This window comes from Lissotriton helveticus, chromosome 6 (genome assembly GCF_964261635.1).
Source record: "Lissotriton helveticus chromosome 6, aLisHel1.1, whole genome shotgun sequence".
Taxonomy (NCBI): domain Eukaryota; kingdom Metazoa; phylum Chordata; class Amphibia; order Caudata; family Salamandridae; genus Lissotriton; species Lissotriton helveticus.
The window spans coordinates 808,148,072-808,171,650 of record NC_136067.1 but is presented as its reverse complement, the minus strand read 5'-3'; the positions used below and the strand labels follow the sequence as shown (position 1 = coordinate 808,171,650).

The 23,579-nt window shown below is 45.0% G+C and overlaps 1 protein-coding gene across 2 annotated transcripts in view; it reads right to left on the bottom strand.

Annotated features, from left to right (window-relative positions):
• ASCC3 (activating signal cointegrator 1 complex subunit 3) overlaps window positions 1-19,084 on the bottom strand; it is a 2,002,173-nt gene extending 1,983,089 nt beyond the window's left edge. For both annotated transcript variants that reach the window (XR_013596163.1, XM_078648375.1), the window contains exon 1: window positions 18,967-19,084. The gene's annotated coding sequence lies outside the window, so the exon portion shown is untranslated. The remainder of the gene's footprint in view (window positions 1-18,966) is intronic.
• Between the last annotated feature and the right edge of the window lie 4,495 nt (window positions 19,085-23,579).

The following is a 23,579-nucleotide window of genomic DNA, read 5'->3' as shown; positions in this document are numbered from 1 at the left end:
CACACACCTCTGAAGACCTGCGATGGATAGTCCTTGAAAAAGCTACCTTGGGACCAAGAGGGGGAAACATAGGATCAATCCTTAATGTGAGGGAGTGCAAATGTATGACACGGGTGGATTCAATACAGAATGGATTGAATGAGCTTGACACCAGTTACGCACAGCTAGCATGCCTTACAAGTGTATAAGGGTGTGGTCTTATCCTCCCAGACAGTAAATACTTATGTAACCTTGAACATTCACAAGCTGGACAATATTAGATATCCTAGCAATTCCATCTAGGTTGGTGTGTAATACATAGGCTCTGTCCATATCATGTTATATCATACCTCTGAATGGCTCCAAGCGGCACAGGATCCCCTAGCCCGCTGTGTCATTAATCTGTATAAATCATGTAATCAATGCTATGTTCTTGAAACACCTTCACATTTATACATCACTTGATATAAAATGTATGTACTTGATTTTATGTACCTCTGTATCATACCTGGCTATTTTGTAACCCTTTATGGTTTCATCCTAAACTAAGTTGTCTTATAACTGTTGTTTAGAGGCTGCGTATTGACCTTTATTGATATACTACAGTGATACCACTATCAAGTTTTTCTTTCATACCGTGACATATTATGTCCGGCATAATGTTTTGCCATTGTGCAACATTCCGTCCATCATCTTGTGTGTTTTGCGGCACTCCCATGCTGCTATTCATTTTTACAGCCGGTATATTGGGGGTTGTTATTAATATGCATAAGGAGCTAGGCAATCACTTTCCTATTTGACCATTAGGTATAGATACCGCATCTGCACAAGGTACAATATCGGGTAGTTTAGTGTTATAGACACTTTAATGCATACCATTGTTGCATTACTCCATCGCGGCTTGACTGCTTCTTACAAGGATGTGTTTACTAAGTACCAAGTCTATTGTCCCTTTCTATGGCAACGCGGTTAGAGCAGCATCCAACGTCTGCAACCAGGACGTCATTTTGACGTCAGCACAAATGAGCATGTTTACTTAAGGAGTGATGGGAAGAGTGCTCTTTTCAAATAATAAAGTGAGAAAAATTAAAAGTTATATCCAACGCCTCATCGGAGGTATCCATTTCATGGTGTATTAATAAGAGGGGGGCAAATCGGAAATCTGTTAAATACCACTAAACACTACTAAAAAAACAAAAAATTAAACATGTCGCAAAACAGCTTTCTGGATTCAATATTTTACTAAACCTCCCTGAACAGATCAAATTAGAGCATGAGAAAATAACTCTAAAGAGACGTAGCTGTGACAATTATATAATTACCAGGGGATACTGTGCGAACCATTTCCCTGGCAGCGGATTGCTAGGGGTAGCGGAACTGACCTCTCTTCCCTTTGTGTCCGTCTTCGTCAACGGCTCGCGGTACCCGCTACGCGGGTCCCGCGTCGTGGGGGAAGCAAACTTGCAGGGCTGCGAGCAGGCGGAGGCGCAGGACTACCTGTCCCAGGAGCGCCCGCCCGCCCTCATTGAAGCCACCTGGGCAGCTCTCCCTGCAGGCTCCTCCCTCACTGGACCGAAGAAAAGGCAGCTGACCCAGGCTACCAGTGGGATACTGTGCGAACCATTTCCCTGGCAGCGGATTGCTAGGGGTAGCGGAACTGACCTCTCTTCCCTTTGTCTCCGTCTTCGTCAACGGCTCGCGGGTCCCGCGTCGTGGGGGAAGCAAACTTGCAGGGCTGCGAGCAGGCGGAGGCCCAGGACTACCTGTCCCAGGAGCGCCCGCCCGCCCTCATTGAAGCCACCTGGGCAGCTCTCCCTGCAAGGCTCCTCCCTCACTGGACCGAAAAAAAGGCAGCTGACCCAGGCTACCAGTGGGATACTGTGCGAACCATTTCCCTGGCAGCGGATTGCTAGGGGTAGCGGAACTGACCTCTCTTCCCTTTGTCTCCGTCTTCGTCAACGGCTCGCGGTACCCGCTACGCGGGTCCCGCGTCGTGGGGGAAGCAAACTTGCAGGGCTGCGAGCAGGCGGAGGCGCACGACTACCTGTCCCAGGAGCGCCCGCCCGCCCTCATTGAAGCCACCTGGGCAGCTCTCCCTGCAGGCTCCTCCCTCACTGGACCGAAGAAAAGGCAGCTGACCCAGGCTACCAGTGGGATACTGTGCGAACCATTTCCCTGGCAGCGGATTGCTAGGGGTAGCGGAACTGACCTCTCTTCCCTTTGTCTCCGTCTTCGTCAACGGCGAAGCAAACTTGCAGGGCTGCGAGCAGGCGGAGGCGCAGGACTACCTGTCCCAGGAGCGCCCGCCCGCCCTCATTGAAGCCACCTGGGCAGCTCTCCCTGCAGGCTCCTCCCTTTTCTTCCCCAGACCACACACATTTCAACCGGCTTCGCCCCGCTGCGCGGGAGCGACCGGGAGAAGCCCGGGACAAGGGCGGGACCGTCTGTGGCCGTCCGGGGCCGCAGGAGGCCGGGCTGGGCCCACTCTCTTTTGTTTGTCTTTCGTTGATCTTGTTTGAACCTTGTCACAGGTTTTGGACATGCCATCACCATCTCTGGAGGGAACACCAGCGAAGGCGGGAGGAGGAAAAAATGGAACTTTGGACAATTATTTTACTCAGGTGCAGGGTGAGGGGGATAAGGAAACCTCTTTGGAGCAACGTAGGGCGGAGCGCCGTCGCTCTATTGAGAATATAAAAAATAGGTATCCTAGTGACATCATCCCTTATCCTATCACCCAAGAGGGAGGCTCCTTTAACGCTAGTTACGATCTACTATCCCAAGATGGCGTCCCTCTACTACTACAGGAGAGTAGTTCCAACCTTTGCTTATCCATGGAGCAGACCTCTGATGCCATCCCCCCCCCCCAGTCCCAGCATTATAGCTGTTGATTTAGTCACTCAAAGGACCCCCGCAGCTAAAACAAGGAAAGCTAAGCCTAAGCAAATAGTTCCGGCTGAGGTGCATGGCCCACCACCAAATAAACGTAGAAGGAAGACGAGGGGAGGGCAGGGAAAGTCTAAAATCCCCCACTCCGACTTCGGAAAAGCACCCAAGCCTCCTCCTACTTCTGACAGGTTAACACCAAATGATCATAATCCCATTCAGGTTAAGGGTATTACAACTAATATCGCTGACTCTGTTAGTGTCCAAGGGGATAATTCATCTAATACATCATCCCCTGTTATTTCCATGGGGAATATAGAATTTCTACTTAAAACACTGCTTTTGCCTATTAGCGAGAGTCTGAAGAAAGTAGAGATCAGACTCACCATCTTGGAGGCAACTATAAGCAGCCTGAAAACCTCGGCCAACAAACAGAGCAGGCCCCTTGATTCGAACCCCCCAACCAACACCCCCCTCAACACTCGAAACCTCACAACTAGTGCGGGACCTTCTACTGTATTAGCCGATGCTCCTCCTCCGAAGCCACTCATGGCCAACCCAGCCCCAATACCACGTAGTAAACTTAATATTTCATCTCGACAATCAGTGGGCCTGGCTCCCCTTGGCACACCCCCTGGCATATCCCCTGGGGAAAAACCTAATGAGAAGCATGTTACCAGACCACGGAGACCCGACTTGCCACCTGAGGCTAACAGCCTTATGGTGGTTTTGGCGGGCGCCCCCCCCTCTCGAAGTGGGTGAAGGTGAGAACTTTCACTCACTCAAAACAAGAATTATCAAATGGCTGAACTGGAACAGACCCCTCCCGGTCCACCTCAACAATGAAATTATCATGGTCAGAAGGGTACCTTGGCTGGGGAAAACTAGAAAATCAATAACAGGGGATTGTATTATGGGGACTTTCCGAGACCCTAGGACAGTATTACATATATGTGCTGGTTTAAATAGATCTCCTGATTCCACCATACAGACCTTGCCAGTGTCTTTTTTCTTTCCCCCCACTCGTACGCATTATGCCCGACCACAAGGCAATTGGACGAGGGTTGAACGGAGATCGGGATACCGGGGGTATGCTGCACGACCGGTTTATCACCCTCCGGAGACACCCTTCTATGACTCTAACCGGTTCAATTGTCTTGAGGGATTGGATGGGGTTGATTGACTGATCCCCGCCCCTGAACTAAACCCTATGAATTCTGACAGAGGCTTTGGTGAACCATCGGATCCAGACCCACTCACTTCCGATATTGGTCCTGTCGCATCATCTGGTATTAGCTCCCCTTCCACGCCTATTAGTGTAATCCCCTCCGCTGCTGTTCCGGCGCACCTGAGATTAATCTGGTGGAATGTGGCCGGCCTAGCTAACAAACTGGACAAACAAGACTGGGTTACCTACATTGAGTTAGGGGATGTTTGCATGTTCCAGGAGACCTGGGCAAGGGAAGAATATATTCAGCAGGGTTACCTGTCATTTTTTATCCCGGCTAGGTGGGAGGGTAAGGGCCGCCCCTCAGGTGGACTTACAACCTGGGTGGCGTCCCACCTTGGGTGTCAGGCTTCACGCCTACCGGTTCCATCGGATGATATTTTAGTGGTCCTATTGGTATGGCCGAATTTAGCGAAACTTGCCCTGATAAATATCTACTCTAGGCCTGTGGGAGTAGCACGAGAATCTCTTACCATAGATGAGCTTTCAGCTTATTTAAGTGATATTCCAAGTGGCACTCCCTATGTAGTGGGAGGGGATTTAAATTCTCACTTTGAGCCACTGTCTGGTCTTCTAGAGGAATTCCCCATGGAAGAAGAGTCCAGGTGGTTAGTACCCTCTGTAGTTGCACCTTCCCCCAAGGCATGGACACCCCTAGCACTCCAGATCACTGCCCTAACGTTAAGGCATAGAATTAGAGCTTGCAACGGGCGTACTAAGTCTGATATACCATTCAAACCCACGTATAACAGAGTGGGAAGAGAGTCCCGCTTGGATTACGCCCTTGTACAGATAGCGAATTGGTCATCCATTCTGGACTTTAGGGTTACTGAGAGACTAGATAGCGATCACAATGCCCTAGAACTAGATCTCATCCACCCTGGCATAGAAGCCCCCACTACAACTAAGGAGGAGAATAAACCTGAACTTCTACTGAGTACTAACAGGAGAAGAATCAGGTGGGAAAAATTAGTCACGAGCCAAGTGAAACTCCCGAGGCTCTACGCAGGACTAATTCCAATATTGGAAAAAATGGGAGATCTAGCCAATGACGTGGGCAACAAAGATTCCCACAATAAATTACATCAGGCACATGAGGACCTTATAAAGGGAGCGGCATTAGAGCTCTTTAGCAATGTACAGAATTCTAGGAGGGGGTAACAACACAAATCCTCCTGGTATAATACATCCTGCAGGAAGGCAAAGGGTGATCTCCTTAGAAGTATCAAAGAGGGAATAGGAGGAGAGAAGCTACGTGAAAGTAGACGGGCATATAAAAAACTAGTCGCTCACGCCAAAACTGAATGGGAGGAGGCACAATGGGAGGAGCTTACTAGCTCCCTCGCAACAAGAGATTATCAAATGTTTTGGCGAGTAGTAAATGGGGGATCGGGGAGCCTCCATTCGGCAATAGAGCCAAATATTGCAGCAGGGGTATGGCAGGCACATTTTCAGTCACTCTATAGTCCAGAGCTAGGAGAAACCGCGATTGCAGGCGGTTATGGACCGACAGAGTATGGCGGGGACCTGATCACTGTGGGGGAGGTTAAGGCAGCAATTGCAGGTCTGGCATCGGGAAAGGCGCCAGGATTGGACGGTCTCCCGGGGGATCTGTTCAAGCAGGAGCCTGACATTTGGGCCCCCTACCTGACTATTGTATTTAATGCAGTCCTGCATGGCATGGAAATTCCGAGTACTTGGCTGGGGGCATAGGTGATTCCTATATTTAAGAAGGGCTCGCCTCTGCTCCCAGCCAACTACAGACCGATCAGTCTAATTGACGTGCCCCAGAAGCTTTTTGGTAGGATACTGTTGAATCGCCTTCAGGACTGGGTGGAGGAAACTAACGCCCTCAGTCCATACCAGGCGGGATTTAGGAAGGGAGTCTCCACAGTGGACCAGGTTTTTCGTTTGAACATCATATACTGGAGGACAGCGATATTCGAGGGCGGCAGCTTGTACACCATATTCGTGGACTTGCGGGCCGCCTTCGACCTTGTGCCCAGAGGGAAACTCTGGAGTGTTCTGGCCGAGATGGGGCTTCCCCCGGACATTCTGGCAATTTTACAGAGATTGCATCAGAACAACTATGCCCGAGTTAGGTGCGGGAAGCTTGGGGAACTAACGGACAGGTTCCCCGTTGACAGAGGGGTTAGGCAGGGTTGCGTACTGGCACCGACCCTGTTCTGCCTCTTTTTCAACGGGGTAATTGCCCATCTCAATGGCATTGAATACACTGATGCTCCAAAACTGAACGGCAGCAGGGTACCTGCAATTATGTTTGCAGATGATACCCTGCTGCTGTCCAAAACCCCCATGGGGATACAGAGGATCCTTGATTCCTTTGTGGTCTTCTGCACGGAAAGGGGGTTGGAGATCAATGCCATGAAAACAAAGTTCATGGTCTTGAACCCAACCCAAAGATCACGCCCGAACCCCCTGCTGGGATCTTCATGTTTAGAGAGAGTCTCCACCTTTGAATATCTGGGTGTAACGTTAAATGAAACCATGTCTTGGGGAACACACCAGACTAGGGCAAACCTCAAATTAGTGCAGACCACAGGTGGCATCCTACGGATGATGAAAGGATCCACATATCGACCACTGGGACCGGTTATCCAGATCTAACAGGCACAGGCCAGGGGTGCCATCACATATGGGGCGGAACTGTGGGGCCATACATCTGCCCACAATTTGACTATAACGGAGAACAAATTCATGAGACAGATAGTCGCACTCCCGTCTAGCACACCCCTCCTCCCTTTGAGGATGGATTTGGGCCTGAGACCCATAGCAGACGAATTGGGCCTCAGACCCATAGCCTTTTGGCGAAGGTTATGGAGCAGTGAGGAACTTTGTACCTACAGAGCAGAACTGAGGGAGTTTCTAACCCACCCCAAAGCCCTACAGATTCCCTGGATAAAATACATTAAAAAGTCCTGTATGAGAATGGGGTTCCCAGACCTATGGTCCAATCCAGCTATTGCGTCACTTAGGATCCCACAAAGAGTCTTGGCCAATGCTTATTACGAGCAGAAACTGGCTATGGTCATAGATCGCCAGGGTGAGGGGTCACTAACATCCATATTTATTCAATGCAAGGATTCCTACAGGCTGGAGAGGGCCCTGGATGGGATGACTCCTGTGCTGGCCAGGAAGCTATTCCTCCAATGGAGATATGGCACACTGCCCTTGCGGTTATACACTAGCTCCTGGTCAACACCGCCCTCTACTAAGCAATGCCCGGCTTGTACCTGTGCTGAGGAAAGCGATCTACATGTGGTCTTGTTTTGTCCAACTTACAAGGCCGCTAGGAAATATTGGCTTCTACCACTCATCAGAAACTTTGGTTGCAGGGAATATCTCCCGATGTATAGAATTTTAAAAACTGATGTTTCGGGACCAACTGTGTTTGCACTAGCCAAATTCCTTACAAATGTCTGGCATACCCGCACCCGTATTTTAAAGTCGCAGTTGTCCATTTAACTATAAGAATAGGAATTTTAATGTATGGCCTTTTATTGTACATTCTTGATGGTTTTATATTGTACTATATGTGTTTTACTGCATATCTTTGATGGTCAAATTGGCCGAAATAAAGATTGAAATAATAATAATTACCAAAAACAAAGCATTGGCCATAATGGATTTACACCATCATCTTAACAACAACAACAAAATTGAGCAGTGGTTACAAGTCCCCAGAGAGAAACCTTTTAACTAATAGTTGGCTTTGTGATACCAATGAAGCAGAAGCCCAATTTAGATTTACAAGCCAAAGACTGACAAAGCAGATATAGACCTGACAAGAGGTCAATAGGTCTACTTTACTGCATTTCAATGTAATATCTAATGGATAAAAGCTTCCTGGATCTTAATGACCCAAATCAAACCAAATTTGGGGAACCTAAGCAGATAAATGATGATACTCGAATGCTACTAAAAAAGTATAGACTTAAATCATAGCAAAGACTCTTCTAAATTGTCCCTACCAAGCAGAAATACTTTTGTCTCCGATGCCAGAAATCAGTGTGGAGTGAAACCTACCTGTAGGTATAAAGCTACAATGGGAACGGAGACATATATGAAAATTATTTTCACAAATTTTCGCACTAACCATGGTTGCACTGGCGCATAGAACTAATGAAATCCAAAACATCAGCGGCTTTACCTACCCTGATAGGAAATATACGGTTACACTTTTTGGATTACATGATGTTCGTAATATGTAAGGAAAACATGACCCATAAACTACATTAGTTTATCTTGGTTTGTGCACCATATATATATATATATATAAAAAAAGCCCAGATCAGGGTCCCTTGCTCACTTTGACACTGGATTCAAGCTAGCCTGGCTGATGAGGGGTGTTAACCCGAAAACGGTCCCAGGATGCTTGTTTCCGGTCCTGGGAAGACCTGGCTCTGCAGTTCGGGCTGGACTTTTCCCATGAGGAACAGGGTCAAGACTGATTTGCATATGGCTGGGTCTGAACTGGGGTGTCAAGTGAGCTAAAGAACGATGATGGATTCAAGTCAGATCTGTTAATGGGGGTGAGGGTCTGAAACGTTTCAGCGCTCCGTCCATCATCTCCTTGTGTTTGCTTTGCTGTGTCTATGCCTTAGTGGGCAAAAAGTCTATGTCAATCAGAATTTTTTCCCTGAGTAGCTATTTGCTTCAAATGCTCTAATAAGACCTATATTATATATGCAATTAAAGAATTAAAGTTTTCAGGAGGGCCTCACCTTTTATGGGAACACAAGTCCCAGGTCACTGGAATGCACCTGCATAGCTCGGTTCTAAAATGAAGACTACAGGTTCCGGGAATGCAGCAAACTACGTCCACTACTGAACTCAGAAACACTCTACATTGGATGTTTGAGGCGAAATAAAAGCAGTTGATGATGAGTAAAGAAAATGTCACCCTGAAACTACATTAGTTTATCTTTGTTAAACCTTAACAAATAAAAACAACGAATTATGAGCTCCTTAGTAAAGCCTGCCTTGGATTGTGCATTACAAAAATATAACATTGTCCAATCATGTCAATGCTTTGCCAATATTTGACAAAAAATATGTTCCACCAGCAGCTTTAAGATTGACAGGTTTCGGTACATTTTGCCATGTTCCCACATAGTTTCAATGAACAAAAAAAGATTAAATTGAGGCTCTTGGCCTATACTATGAAAAACTATAGCAAAATGGCATTAACCTAAACACATACCAGGGTGATCTCAAAAGAGTTACATTTTACTTGGTATTAAAATAAGCTTCTGAAATTGCTAATTAAGAGTGACATCAACCTCATTTAGTTTAGCAGGAACGATCTTATTATACATAAAATAATCATCGTGTCCCAGTCAGCTCAAGTGGCAATATCATTATAACAGAAAACATAAAATAAAACATGGGCATAGCCATCCCGATACAAGATACTTCCGGAAAACAGTTCATCACAACCAGCCCACATAGCAAATGAATATTACAGTGCATCAAGCATCTAAATCTCCAGAAGGAGCTCGTCGTAGACTTGTTGATTATTTATTAGCCACAGTCTGAATACAATACATTTTAAAAGTAGCAACCATGGAACAATTCCACAAACATTATAATGTTGTCACTAAAACGCAAGTGCTTGTTTAAAAGCATGTTATTCACACAAAACAAATGTTTTGATAGTATTCTCTCTGTTTTAACAGACTACCATAAGTAAATAAAATGACCATCTGCATCTGTAAACCACATGCATAAAAGAAATATCCTTTGATTCTTGTGTAGGTCCATCAAGCTAACTACTGCATCCAACGTTAAAGTGTACTTAACGCTCAAATGCAGAAAATTCATGTGCACCTAAGTTTTCAAAATCGCATTTAAAATATCTTTGGCTAATCAGAAAGTAACAACTATGTAATAAGTACTCAATTGATTTGTTAGTATTTATCTTAACCACACTGATTCTGGTCTGAACGTTGCTCACATTCTTTGCTTTAACATCTTTACTCCAGAAATACTGAAAAGATCCACATTTGTAAAATTATTACTGTAGAAATCAAAGGTGGCTGCTGGCTATCATTGAGAGGTACTTTTCTTCTAGCTAATGGTTATTATTGGCTCAACATTGTTTACAATCAATTAAAATGTTATCCAGTAATTAAAAGCAGGCCTGCAACTAGACATTCAAATAGAGAGAGAATAAACCTAGGGCTGCTTAGTTTACTGAGATGAAATAATCTATACATGCATTTACACAATGTGTTTCTAGGCCAAGGACTCCAAGGGATACTGGTCTTCTGTAAAGCACCACAAGCATGCCACTGTTGAAATAATAGATGCAAGAGTACATCCTACATAAAACAGGATCAATCCATATAATAGGCATGTTTGACGTCAGTTTCATAAAATGTGTTTCTATGAATATAAGTAATTACAACCCTCTGAAGGACAACAATCTTTGACCAGGTATAGCATGTTCTTATTAGCTGACTATTTAAAAAAAGGTAAAGGGTATGTATGGCTTTAGTTTGTGGTAGGTGTATTGTAAGGATTTTTTCCAGAATTATAAGTAATGAAGCCCTTATTATTCTGGATAGATCAAAGTGAGATGATCAAACTATCAGCAGGAATTCGTAATAGTTATATGAGGTATCAGTCCAATTTACACCAGTGTTGAACTATTCAGATAAAAAAGACCAATAGCAGTTAAAGACATGGTATGTTGCATAGAAATGGGAGACAGTCCTTCTTTACTTCCGGTTTTGTTTTTCATATCCTGAGTTAAAGTCATTGAGTTTGGCAGCTGTAGCCATGATTCAAGTTCAGCGAGTATATCACTAGAAAAAATTAGTTTGACTCAACAGAATGGTCTCAGCTACTTAACTAATTGGTTATCTCTCTTCAAAGCTAATTTTGCTCATTCAATAAATGTGAGTGGATAAAGGTTGCTTCCAAAACATGTCACTATTTTTAATATTCAGACCTAAATGTGCTTAAAAATACCCATCTTTCAATACTGAAAACTCGTCATCTCCAAAATGTTCATTCAAATATTACTCACAGCTACCACGTGAGGGCGAAGATGTAGTGTAGAAACCTAAAAACAGCATTCTAGTATGTCCTGGCTGGGCTCTCTGCTGGACCTCGTTATGTTACCATCAGTAAAATACTTGCAAGCCTTAAGCACAACGTAAAAACTAGACATTTACCATTGCTGTCCAACAAGGAACTACTTTTCTAAGCTTACTTCATAAATAATCACACTGACTCCAAAGTGATGTGTCCTACAGCGAATGCTTCCAGAGTGCATTTCAATGAAAGACGAGGCCTGCAGCACTGGATCAACCGGGAGTATGGTGCCATGTGGCAATCCTAACAAAAGTGCATTTTTGTAGGTTAAATTATACAATAGTTACTTAAAGAGTAAGCAGCACACACAACTGTACAACAAGCAACAATACAATAAATATACAGGTCTGTTCTTCATAACTTGTCCAGCAAGGAGTTATCATAACTATAAGAATGGTAGGAAGCTATACCGCTTCTAAAGATGTTAAGTTTACAGTACTAAAGCTGTCACTTGCAGAGGCATGCTAGAATAAAAAGCACCAGGGAAAGATAAAACTCCTGTACAGGACGTGCTGTACAGGCAGATCTCAGGGCGCAACAAACATAAATGGGTGGAGAGGCATGGATGCACAAATATACATAGTGTTGGCAGCCAGTTACCGGACTAGATATAAATGCATCAAGAGTTCTTTATTGGGTATTGTTTTTGGCTTAACGCCAGGTATATCTACATTGGGGAGGCACTACTACCCCAATGGTGGGGGCATGGATCCGTGACTTAAATAAACTGCGACACCACAAGTGATATTTATGCCGCACTACAGCCACCAACTTCCAGACCTAAAAATATATGACATCCACTACTACAATACTTGTAGCTGTTTCAGATAGCAGGGGGCAGGAGCCTGGGCGGAAATGATGCCGACATCATCATGTTGCTGGTAATTGTTAGTGCGCATGGAAGCTTCCTATTGACCGCATTGCACATATCGTGACAGCTAGTATTAGTGCGCCCTGCTGAGTGAATTATAGTCTTGCTACTTGTTTTTTTACCCCTATAACATATCACACTCTTTCTCCCTCTCTTCTTCTATCCTACTCTTATACTATCCTATCATGGATATTGATTCTCCCATTTACATCCCCATTTCTGGACTTTTTTTTTAAAATGGTGAACATATTGATTGCCATCTGTCCCCTTCCTGATTCCCTGTGCTTGTATTCCTGATTTTGTTATCCTTTTACTTTGTTCTATTTGTAAAACCCAAAAAGAAAGTTAAGAAAGGAAAAAAAAAAAAGAGTTATTCATTGGGTGAAAATCTTGCACTTTATAATTATGGACTCTGAGGAAAAAAATGTTGGGCTCAACACATCTTGCTGCAGGGGTAGTTGAAGCACACCACTGTAAGATACAGCTACACAATCATCTCAAGTTATTTGACATTAAATCTGGCAACAAAGTACAAAAACTCACTCAGCAACAGTAACTCCAAACTCCTAGGCCCATGCTGTGCCCACAGACTCCTCCCTCCCTCCACCCCCCCCCTCCCCCACCCAGCAGTGATCCCCTTCTTCACGGTACGGTATGCACTACTTTGACGACTATGCACAGTAGACGGCTTCTTGAGTGCCCTATGCCGAGAGCCTGGATTAGGAAAAGGGCCTGTCGTGCTTATCTGAGATACAGGCACAGAGAAGGATTCATGGAGGTGGAATCTTGGGAACGTGGATTTAACAGGTTAGTTGTCACTCTTACTTCTGCTTATACTGCACAGAGAGGTTTTGACAGAGCTAGTAGCTTCTGCTGGTTGGCGAGCTATCATGTTCAACTTCCTGTTTAGCGCAATATCTTGGTGTGACAACTTAAGCAAAAAAACTTCTGTATCGGTGAGCCCAAGTCTAGGGGGGCATACCGTGGCTGGGGGGCCAGTGCAAACCGTTTTAAGCAACCAGTACATAATCGGAATGGAGTAACTAGTTAAAAGATGTCTGAACTCAACACAACAAAGTTGCCAACTATACCTTGCGATGTCTTAGTTAGCAGTTATGAAGATACGAGCAAGGAAGTTAACATTAAGAACATACTCATCAACCTCTCCGCAGCTGGAAACCAAACTGTCCATTAGTCACAGTTACAGTCAATGCAGTATGCACATTTTTCCCTCAAACTTCAAACCATGGTTGATTATTTTAAACTGCAATTGTGGAAGATGTCCCCATGCAATCAAACTGAAAGGATCACAACAAATCTGATATTAGTTACGTTTTTTGTTAGATTTACTACTACAAACATCTAAATACTCTTGTTGCAGCTATCCATGCAACTGCTGGACTCCAAAATGTACAAACACGTTTTGTGATGCAGGAGGTTTTTACTGCAATTGTCCTCAATTACTTTGGACAGCCTGAAATCCCAGTCCAGCTGAGAGGTAATGCTAATAAATGTCACCGACACGCCTGACTCAGGATAGGAGCTATAAGGGGCAGAGGTCTTACACTAAGAGAAAACAGTGCAGTCACGAGACATACATAAGACAATTCGCAAACATTGTCTCCAATGAAGACTCGAGCACCACCGCAGCCGTAAAGCAATACGGCTCACTGCTTCCTGAGCTGCTGGTCAAGGAGTCCCACAAGGTGTGAGGAGGACACCTTTCAGGCACATGAGGTGGTTTACAGTGCGTCCGAGCCTTTGGAAGCTGTACCTGGCTTCCTGCAGTTGCACTCGGACCCCTGGTTGTGACCTGCCTAGGCTCCTGGAGGCCGAGACAGGAGAACCCACCATAGTGCACAGGGCGTGCAAAGCCACAAAGAGTCCCCAATGTATGTGTCGGCTTTTTTACGCGCTCACGATGCTTGATCTGGGATTCATGTGATGAGAGCCAGCAATCTTCTTGCAGCTGAATGTGAAATCTAGGGGCCTCATATGATTACCTCGCACTGTATCAATGGTTTGGGATACCAGCATGCCATCTTTGCATGGTTTAATGAAGTCCTCACATATCTTAGTGCTGTATGTAGCAGTCTGCCTCTGTAGCATACGTTATTGCATCATTGCTAAGGACTGCCATATGATGGCACATACAAACGTTAAGCCTGAAACGTAAGATACCAGCTTACTTTCTATTTGATACAATGCCCAGAACCAATGACTTCACGTACTTATGTGCGGTAGGTATTCCAGGCTTCTAGAGTAATTTTATAGGGCTCATCATGGGGAAAGGAGTACACACGCAAGCCAAGCTGCCCCTTGAAAACCGCAAAAGTGAAAGCTTGATGAAACCATGAGATATTGCCTGTGAAGGCCTTTCTCAGCCGGCTCTCACAAATTTGGCAATAGAGGACATGAAAAATAAAACAAATGACCACAAAATATACCCTGTAACACTGTGCATTAAGCCGATGAAAGACCATTGTGATCGACAAACAAATGGGTTAGAAAAAGCAGAGCATATCAGCCACAAAGGACAGCTCTAAGTCTTCCAGCGGCCTTCCGTCGCAAAAACATCTGCATCCTGGCACAGTAACAGAAGCCACCCCCTTTGTAAAACCAGAATAATAAATTGAATCACTCCTTGATCATATCTTTGGCAAGGAACAATTCTCAAAAGCTTCCATTGTGGAGCACCCCACAGAACCATGCCTTCCAGACAACCACTGGGCCCACACAAGCCCCATCATTGCCAGGTTTCTAAATTATAGAGATAGGGACTAGGTCTAGAAACTGACCATTGAACGAGGTGTCACTGAAAACGAAGGGGCAATCATTTTACAATGGCCGTGCAGGAGGCTAAACCTGCATTCGTGGATATCAAATGACCCTGCAAAGGCCCAGTGTGATATTTGTGATGTTATATTCAGCAAAACTCAAGGTCGCCCAACAGGGTCGCTGCTACTATTTCATGAAACTGGAGGACACACACATGCAAATTATGTAAAAAAGCTTGACCAGAACTCCACAAATTTACTGCAGTCTCCACATAATTCTCAACAGTATCTGAGGGACGTAAAATGAGTGACTCTGGACTGCAGGACAATCATTTCCATTTATTTTCTCAATGCCTAGACCGCTTATGTGAACCAAAGGGCCTTATGTAATACCCTCTATATAGTTAAATGTCGGAAATATGAAAGGTCTCAATTCTTCATCCAGTCACTATGCACGCTGCAAAATGTAATAAAAATAAGAGGCGAAGGCCACGAAAGTCAGAGTGAAAGGAAGCACAAACATTATCATTCAATCACAGAACTAAATCAGGTCAGCCCCGACGCTAACCATGAGTCAGCCATAGGCGCATTGCTTGCCACCCACAACACCCAGACGGTTTGCTGGTGTACCTACCAGAAGCAGTACCTGCACCTGGGGTGGAGTGAAAACAGGGGATGTTTGGTATTGCTGGCAACTGGAGAAGGCACTGAAGTTTGCTGCCGCTGTTGACGGTGTAGTTTGGTCTCTTTGGGTCTGCTGCCTGCCGGACAGCCTTCACATGTCAGCGGTGTTACCAGTTAGGCCAAAACAGAAGGGATTATCTTGTCTCCAGCGGATGGGAGACATTACTATGATTTTTTATATCTTGGTGCACAAGCTCAGGGTTGACGTAGATCCGCCTGTCATTGCTTTGCCGCTTTGTGCACCAAGTATGTGTATTAACAGAATACAGTTTCCACGTTAAGCAGGTGTAATCAGGTGTTGCGCCGGGATGCCCCCGGGTAAGCTGAGCGCATTATAAATTTCATATTATTATTATTATTATCAAGTGACATCATAGCATTTGGCTCATACAAAATGTAAGATGGGTCCTGTGAGAATCGAGGGCTGGTGCACCTTGACAATTCCATTTAAATGAAAAGAATGAATAATTTGCAAGTATCATTATTTCATACAACTTGGGAGAGGATGTTCCTTTGGATTTTTTTTTCTCAGTGATGCACACAGCAGTTACGTCTGTAATAGGTATCCTTATATTCAAGCTCGAATGGCAGGGGGCCTATGTAGGGCTGTTACTTCCCGCGTAGCCTATCACCGTAGTTCACTGCAGAGGGCCCTACTTTTTGAGTGATCGAGGGGAGGTAGAGAAAAAGTTCTGAGACAGACCACAAACAGTTGTACATGGGAACAAACATTTCTCCCCGCACATCAATGCAATGTAATGGTCATACCATCTCCTTCCAGATGATGAGGGCAGAGACCACTAGACTTCAGTACCTACTAATCAATTGTAAGAGGGTGCACTGATGCCACACTGTCGGCTGTAGTTTTTCATATTATACACTCACTGAATCACAAAGAAGGTATTTTTGGTCTAGATTTGAAAAAAATGTAACACCTGTTCAATTTTAACACTACCTAGTGAACTGCAATGTAAATTTGTGTTTTACATAGACAATTACTACCAACCCAGGATATCTGCAATGGGTGCAATACAAAACGCATTGAAAAATGCTAATCCGCCAAACAAAACAATGTTTTCAAGATAGCTCTTTGAGCGGTGCATCGCACAAAAGCACAATTACAACTGAAAATGCGTAACCCCCAAAAAGAGGCAGTCAACGTCCCATTGTTTCCGATTGGATTCAACGCGCTTTTACAAGGAACTTGGCAGTTAACATCTGAACTCCTTTCTACCTTGCTCTCTGAGTAGGCTTAAAACATTATAAACTGAGACTCATCCCTGAACAGAGGCGAGTGCTGGGCCAATGACCGGGCAAGCCTCATCCTGGCTAATGACGGGGCAGGGTCCAGGTGACAGGGCTGGAAGGAGCGGGAGCCAATCTCCAAGGAGAACTGTTGTAGGTAGTGAACCTAAGTGCGCACCAAAACACTAACTCTACATAACGATGGAAGCAAGTACTGGGGCAGCTCAGATTTATCTACTTGAAGCGATTGGTGAAAAGCCTGATCAGACCTCCAATTTTATCTGGTATGTGCCAGTTTTCACATTTATACTATTTGTTCCGGGAGATTTAGCAGTACGTTATGTCAAGTCTAAATCGGAAAGCATCGCCTCTGTCTATGAAGGCACATTTCGCCCACACATAGAGTAGTACACGACGCGAGTTTCTTTCCATTGCTTTCCTTCTTTTCTGAAATAGGAACAGTGACTTCCCTCTTTGCTAAGAATAGTGTTAAGCGGGTGACAGTACATAAAATATTTTATCATATATTAAGAAAAAATCTTCAGTAAATTGGCACATTTCTGAAAAAGTTATACTGGATAACAAAGGTAAATTCTTAGGCAGCAACCAAGAATCCAACTGAAATTTATGTAGAGATTCTTACCATTATTGTATAGATATGTGAAAAATATTAATCTGTGGCCTCTTTAATTTCATCACCCAGTTTATCTTTTAAGAGGACAGAGGCAGCTTCAGTACAATGCAGAAAGTAAGCATACATTAGTTTATCAAGCAAGAAATATACTGCAGTTTAACTCAGTTCTAATCTCACCGTATAGTTGCTGCAGTACAACAATTCTAAATCAATTATCAGTGGAACTGTTCCATCGGCATGTTTAAGGACCCTAGAAAATAGGGAGTCCAATAAGATAATCTACTTACTTTTTGTTTTAAATCTAACAATTTGTTCCAATAACCATACGTCTGTTTTGTGAATGAAATTCACAATTGACGTGCGTGTGGAAGCAAAATCGAAAACTCACAGAAACTTCCTACAGGGAACTATGGGCAAGGGTGAACGCTCTCCGGAGCCATGAAAGGGGACTTTGCCATCTCAATAACGGCTCCCACTTTACAGACATTGATGTGATATTTACAACCCGTCTGTTTCAAAATTCATCAGTAACCACTATTTAATTTCCAAGCTTAACTGCAAAACTGACGAGCCGCCCCAGGTCAAGTCTGAGACTTTCAGCCACTGCTGCCTTTGGAAGAAACACCACTTCCATCTCTGATCTGCAAGTTTATTATTTAATTAAAGTATAAGCTTGACAATTCCAGCTTGCGACACCAAAGTTACTACCGAGCCAGGATGGCCTTAAGGTATTAACACATATGTGGGCATAGCTACCGAATAACCAACGTTATATGCCTCACCTACCTCAGTCAGTTTTTTTTGCCCACGGAGTCTTAAAAATATAGGCACTGTACACCCAAAAACGTAATTGTATTTCTGAAAATGTAACGTTGTTTCCTAAAAGGCTCGCTGGCTGAAGGTATCACACGTTTGGGAGAGATAGATAGGTAGAGCTTTATCAACCCTGACTTGTAACAAGGCTTGGCATAACTGAGTTGGTATTGGCTAAGACTCATGATTCAAGAGGCCTTTTCACATAAGGAAATTGTGGGCACATTACTTGTAGCTTGGTAGCTATTACTATAACCTTCTTCCCCCAGTGTAATGTTTCCTTAAGAAGCATTTTCCCGTTTGATAAGAAGCATGTTGTTTACTCAGAGGTACTTTCTCTACTTGTCATTGACTATACCTGTTTACCTCTCAATGCGTGCCAAAGTGAAATAGACATAGCGGTGGCCAGGAAATCAATATGATGTTTATAGAACGTGATGAATGTTTACAAAACATAACTTTCATTTCTATTGAATGGCATCAGGTTACCACAACATATGTGTTCACTTGTGTGGTCCTAAGCCCTGTGCAATTAAGGGACACTGTTGCAGAAGGGCTTTGGAGCCACATATCTCAATACCACCTGAAAGATGGAAAGAACCACAGGAGATGACGCGCTCCCGACACAGCCTGGTGACATTTGTCAGCACATCTCTTCTAAAAGTGATGCGGGGTGAAATCTGAATCCATTCTGATGTAGCTACGTTTCTTAGGAAAGTGTACTCACCGACTCAGTGCACGCGGATCACTGGGTCTTCCGGTTTCCTCTGGAACACCGGCTTACTGTCTGGAGACAGGACCAGTAGGTCTATCATCCAATAAGAAATCGGTATCGTGTATGTGCGTCATACAACCCGCCCCTTACCGGAAGACGGTACAGCATCCAAGTACCATGCCTGGAGTACAGTTATGCTCCGTGGCCTCGCAATCAATGAACAACGCAACCAATGAACAACGAGCAGGTTTCATCTACCCAATAACAAACAAGCTTACAGTCTTCGAGGCCTCACAGCCAATGAACATCTGGCAGCCAATCCTTTAACTGGAGTTCCCACAGTTAATCCACCGCCGCGTTTTCCGTGCCTTTTGAAGCAGTTGCGATTGACGAATTTGGACTCTGACAGCTGTCATTTCTAGTTTAAAAAATCCGGGAAAAGGAAAAAACTAAGATCATAGGATTTCTGTCTCACTGACTGACGGTTGTGTGAAATTTAGAACAATTCAACCTAAATTTTGCATGACACTGCTTTCTCATTCGGGTACTTTAGTGAATTAACATTTGCAGCAGTGACATTTGTTTATTGCATATATATATGCAGTGTTATATAGCGCGAACTCGACCCGACGGCTGTGGAGTGCTTTACATGAGAACCACTTACATTACACGAGGACACATTCATGTATTCGTAGGCACTGGGAGATTAAGTGATTTGCACAGAATCACAGGATATTGATCCAACGCCGAGATTTAAACCTGATTCACAAACTCCAAAGTCGGCAGCAGTTAATTCGGTCTCCGCTTTTTTTTTTATGACAGTCTCCTGCAGTTGGGAACCCCTTTGGCAAGTTTGTTTTGCTCTGCAGAGCATTTATTACGATGTTTGCAGACATGCCCGCGTCTGGGAACACGAGGGAGAAGGAGCTCATTTCATTGGTGGTGTAATGAGAAATTTCCTAGTTATCACAAAGGAAAGTTTCAATTCTATTAAGGAGGCGGAGGCGAGGATTTTGCTAGTCCTTTCTCCATTTTATTGGACAGCAAGTTAGAAGTAAGATAAAAAACAATAAGCCATGGACTACCCAAACCAACATGGCCGCGGTAGTCCTGGTAACATGTCAACCAATCAGAGTCCAACAGTAAGCATATAGGGAATCCCATCTGTTAGTCCTTCCTCTTTCTTGGGTGCTGCCGCAGGAAAGAAGTCATCCATCCACTAGTCCGCTTTTTGATCGGAGCCTAGGGGAAAGAAACAATAATAATAATATCTTGTCCAGAACAATGTAGAACAAGTCCAGAACATTGCAATGGAGCAATAGAATCGAATTGCAAATAGGAAATAAACATAATTGCACAGATTATCAATGAGAACAGTAGTACATAGGAAAAGAGTTACTTCCCTTAGACGTAGTAAAATCATCACCGATCATGTTCGGGAGGGAAGGCTCGATAAAGCCTGGGTGGGAAAATCCTCGCCTCCGCCTCCTTAATAGAATTGAAACTTTCCTTTGTGATAACTAGGAAATTTCTCATTCTATGTCAGGGAGCGGAGGCGAGGATTTTGCTTGTTCAAAGCTTACTCACCACCAACGATGCAGCTTCATGGATTGGTTTAAAGTAGAACTTTTTAAAAGTGGAATCCGAAGACCAATCCGCTGCATTCATGATATCCTCCAATCGTCCACCAACTTGTACAGCCTTAGAAGCCATTGCACCTCTAGTGGAATGAGCCCCGAAGTCAGTGATGCTAATTCCAGCTTCTGACATAATCCACCTGACCCATCTGGCAATGGTGGGAGAGGAAACTGCCTTGAAAGGTTTTTTAACCGCTATAAGCAGCTGTCTCTCGCCCGGAGGGCGGAACTCAAGAGTAACATCCTCATAGGTTTTGAGGCAGCGAACAACACAGAGCTTTGGCGAATCTGGGAATGCTGGGTAAGTTACTGACCTGGTATTACATTTAGTTCTTCTTGAAACCGTAAACGTAACCCCTTCTGGGGTAAAAACCCTGGCTGAGATATCCAGAGCACGAACATCTGAAGCACGCTTACAAGAAATCAGGCAAAGAAGAATCGCCAATTTGGCCGAAAGTTCCTTTCGGGAAAGGTATTGATTATCCTGCCAGGATTTAAGAAAATTCAAAACCACATTAACATCCCATAATCCAGAATAACGAGGCTCCGGGGGGCGCGAAAGGCGAATACCCTTTAGGAGCTTACAAACCCAAGGATGTTCACCCACCGGAGAGCCATCAACAAGGGCATGACCAGCAGAGATTGCCGACCTGAAAGAATTGATGGTGCTGTATGCCAATTTCTTTTGAAAAAGATCAGCAAGGAAGTTAATCACATCAGTGACCGAGGATCCCATGGGATCCAGGTGTTTTGCCACACACCAACGAACCCATCTGTTCCATGCTGATCTATAACGCTTAGTGGTGTTAGGGGCCCAGGCTCCTTGGATGAGGAGTTCAGCGTCTCTCGAAAGGGAGTCGCAAGACCAACGTCCCCTGAAATCCTCCAGGCCATGAGATGTAGATGGCCCTGGAGAACCAGGGGATGCGGGTGACCCAAAGGATCCGTCAGAATGTGATCGAACGACGGTAACCGAAGAGGTTTGTCCCAAGACAACTCTAGAAGAGAAGGGAACCAGCATTGAGCTTTCCAGATTGGTGTAATCAGAATCAGAGAAGCTCTCTGTCTGCGGACCTGAGCTGCCACCCTCTGAATGAAAAGGAAGGGAGGAAACGCATAAGCTGGAAACCGGGACCAGTCCTGCAGGAAGGCATCCACTGCTTCCGCACCCGGGTCCGGTTTCCAGCTGTAGAAGCGGGGAAGGTGGGCGTTCCACCTGGACGCAAATAAGTCCATCACCGGAATACCCCAAAGGTCCGAAATTCTTTGGAATACCGAGAGATCCAGTCTCCAATCGCTGGCATCTCGAAAATTCCTGGACTGCCAATCCGCAACCGTGTTCAGATCGCCTGGGAGATACTCCGCCGTAACAGAAATCTGACGAAGAAGGCAATAGTTCCAGAAGTCCTTCGCCAGATCCGCTAGGACTTTGGAATGAGTGCCGCCCAACCGATTGATGTACCTGACCGCAGTCGTGTTGTCCATCCGTAGAAGAACACAGCACGAAACTCTGGTCGTGGTGAAAGAGCGGATTGCGAAGGAACCCGCGAGGAGCTCCAAGCAATTGATGTGGAGGTGAAGTTCCTCCTCCGTCCACCTGCCGCCCACCGAGAGGGAGCCACACCGGGCTCCCCACCCCTGGCGGCTGGCATCCGACTCGATCACAAGATCCGGACGGGAACCGAAAATCGCCTTCCCGTTCCAAGCATCCATGTGATCTAACCACCAAAGAAGCTCCGACCTGGCTTCCAGGTTCAAGGAAATCAGTTCCGAGTAAGTGAGACCCTTGCGAAGGTGAAACGCCTTCAGCCTCTGAAGGGCCCTGTAATGAAGAGGGCCTGGAAAAATGGCCTGGATCGATGACGACAGTAATCCCACAATCCTGGCCAATTGACGGAGGGATATCCGATCTCGTCGGAGAACCTTGCGAATCTCCTTCTTGATCTTGGAGATCTTTTCGTAAGGAAGATGAAGCGTCGCATCCGTAGTTATGATCAGAAAGCCAAGGAAAGTCATTTCCTGACGAGGAATGAGGTCCGACTTCTGGGAATTGATGATGAAACCCAGAGATTGAAGAAGGGTTATTGTGAACTGAAGTTGGTGAAGTAGGAGATCCCTGGACTGACTCATTAGAAGGATGTCGTCCAGGTAAATTATAAGACGAATCCCCATGGTACGGAGATGTTCTACCACCGGGCGTAGGAGTTTGGTAAAGCACCAAGGTGCTGAGGAAAGACCAAAGGGGAGCGTACGAAACTCGTAGATCTGATCCCTCCACAGAAACTGGAGGAACCGACAGTGAGGAGGAAAGATTGGAACCGAAAGATAAGCATCTTTCAGATCCAAGCGAACCAACCAATCGTCTTGCAACAGAAGATCTCTCAAAAGATGGATGCCCTCCATCTTGAAATGCCTGTAAATCAGCCATTCGTTGAAGGAGCGGAGGTTGATTACCGGTCTGAACCCTTTGTCCTTCTTTTCCACAAGGAAGATGTTGCTGAGGAAACCGTTTGGATGAAGCACCGAGGGGATGATGGCGCCTTTTTGTAACATCGCCCGCACCTCCAAATCTATAAGTTCTTGTTCTGTGACAGAAAAAACTAGAGGGCGAGGACGAGAGATTTGAACGGGGGAACCGTAAAATTCTATGTGAAACCCCTGAACTGTCTGTAGAACCCAAGAGTCTGAAGTGATCGACGACCAGGCCTGGGGAAACAACGCCAATCTTCCCCCCATTTGAACCAGAGATACGATGCCAAATCTTACCATTAAATCCTCTGGAGTTGGACTGGTATCCACCACGTCCCTTGCCTTGGCCTCTGCCTCCTCTGGAAGGGTAAAAGGTACCCTGACGTCCATCATTCCAGCCGTTGTTTCGTCTGAATTGGCCTCTGTTGGGGCCTTGCTGGACCTGACGGCCGGAAGAGCGACCCCTGCCTCTGCCGGCCCCACCAAAAACCTTTTTGGGGAAAAACTTCTTCATAGAAG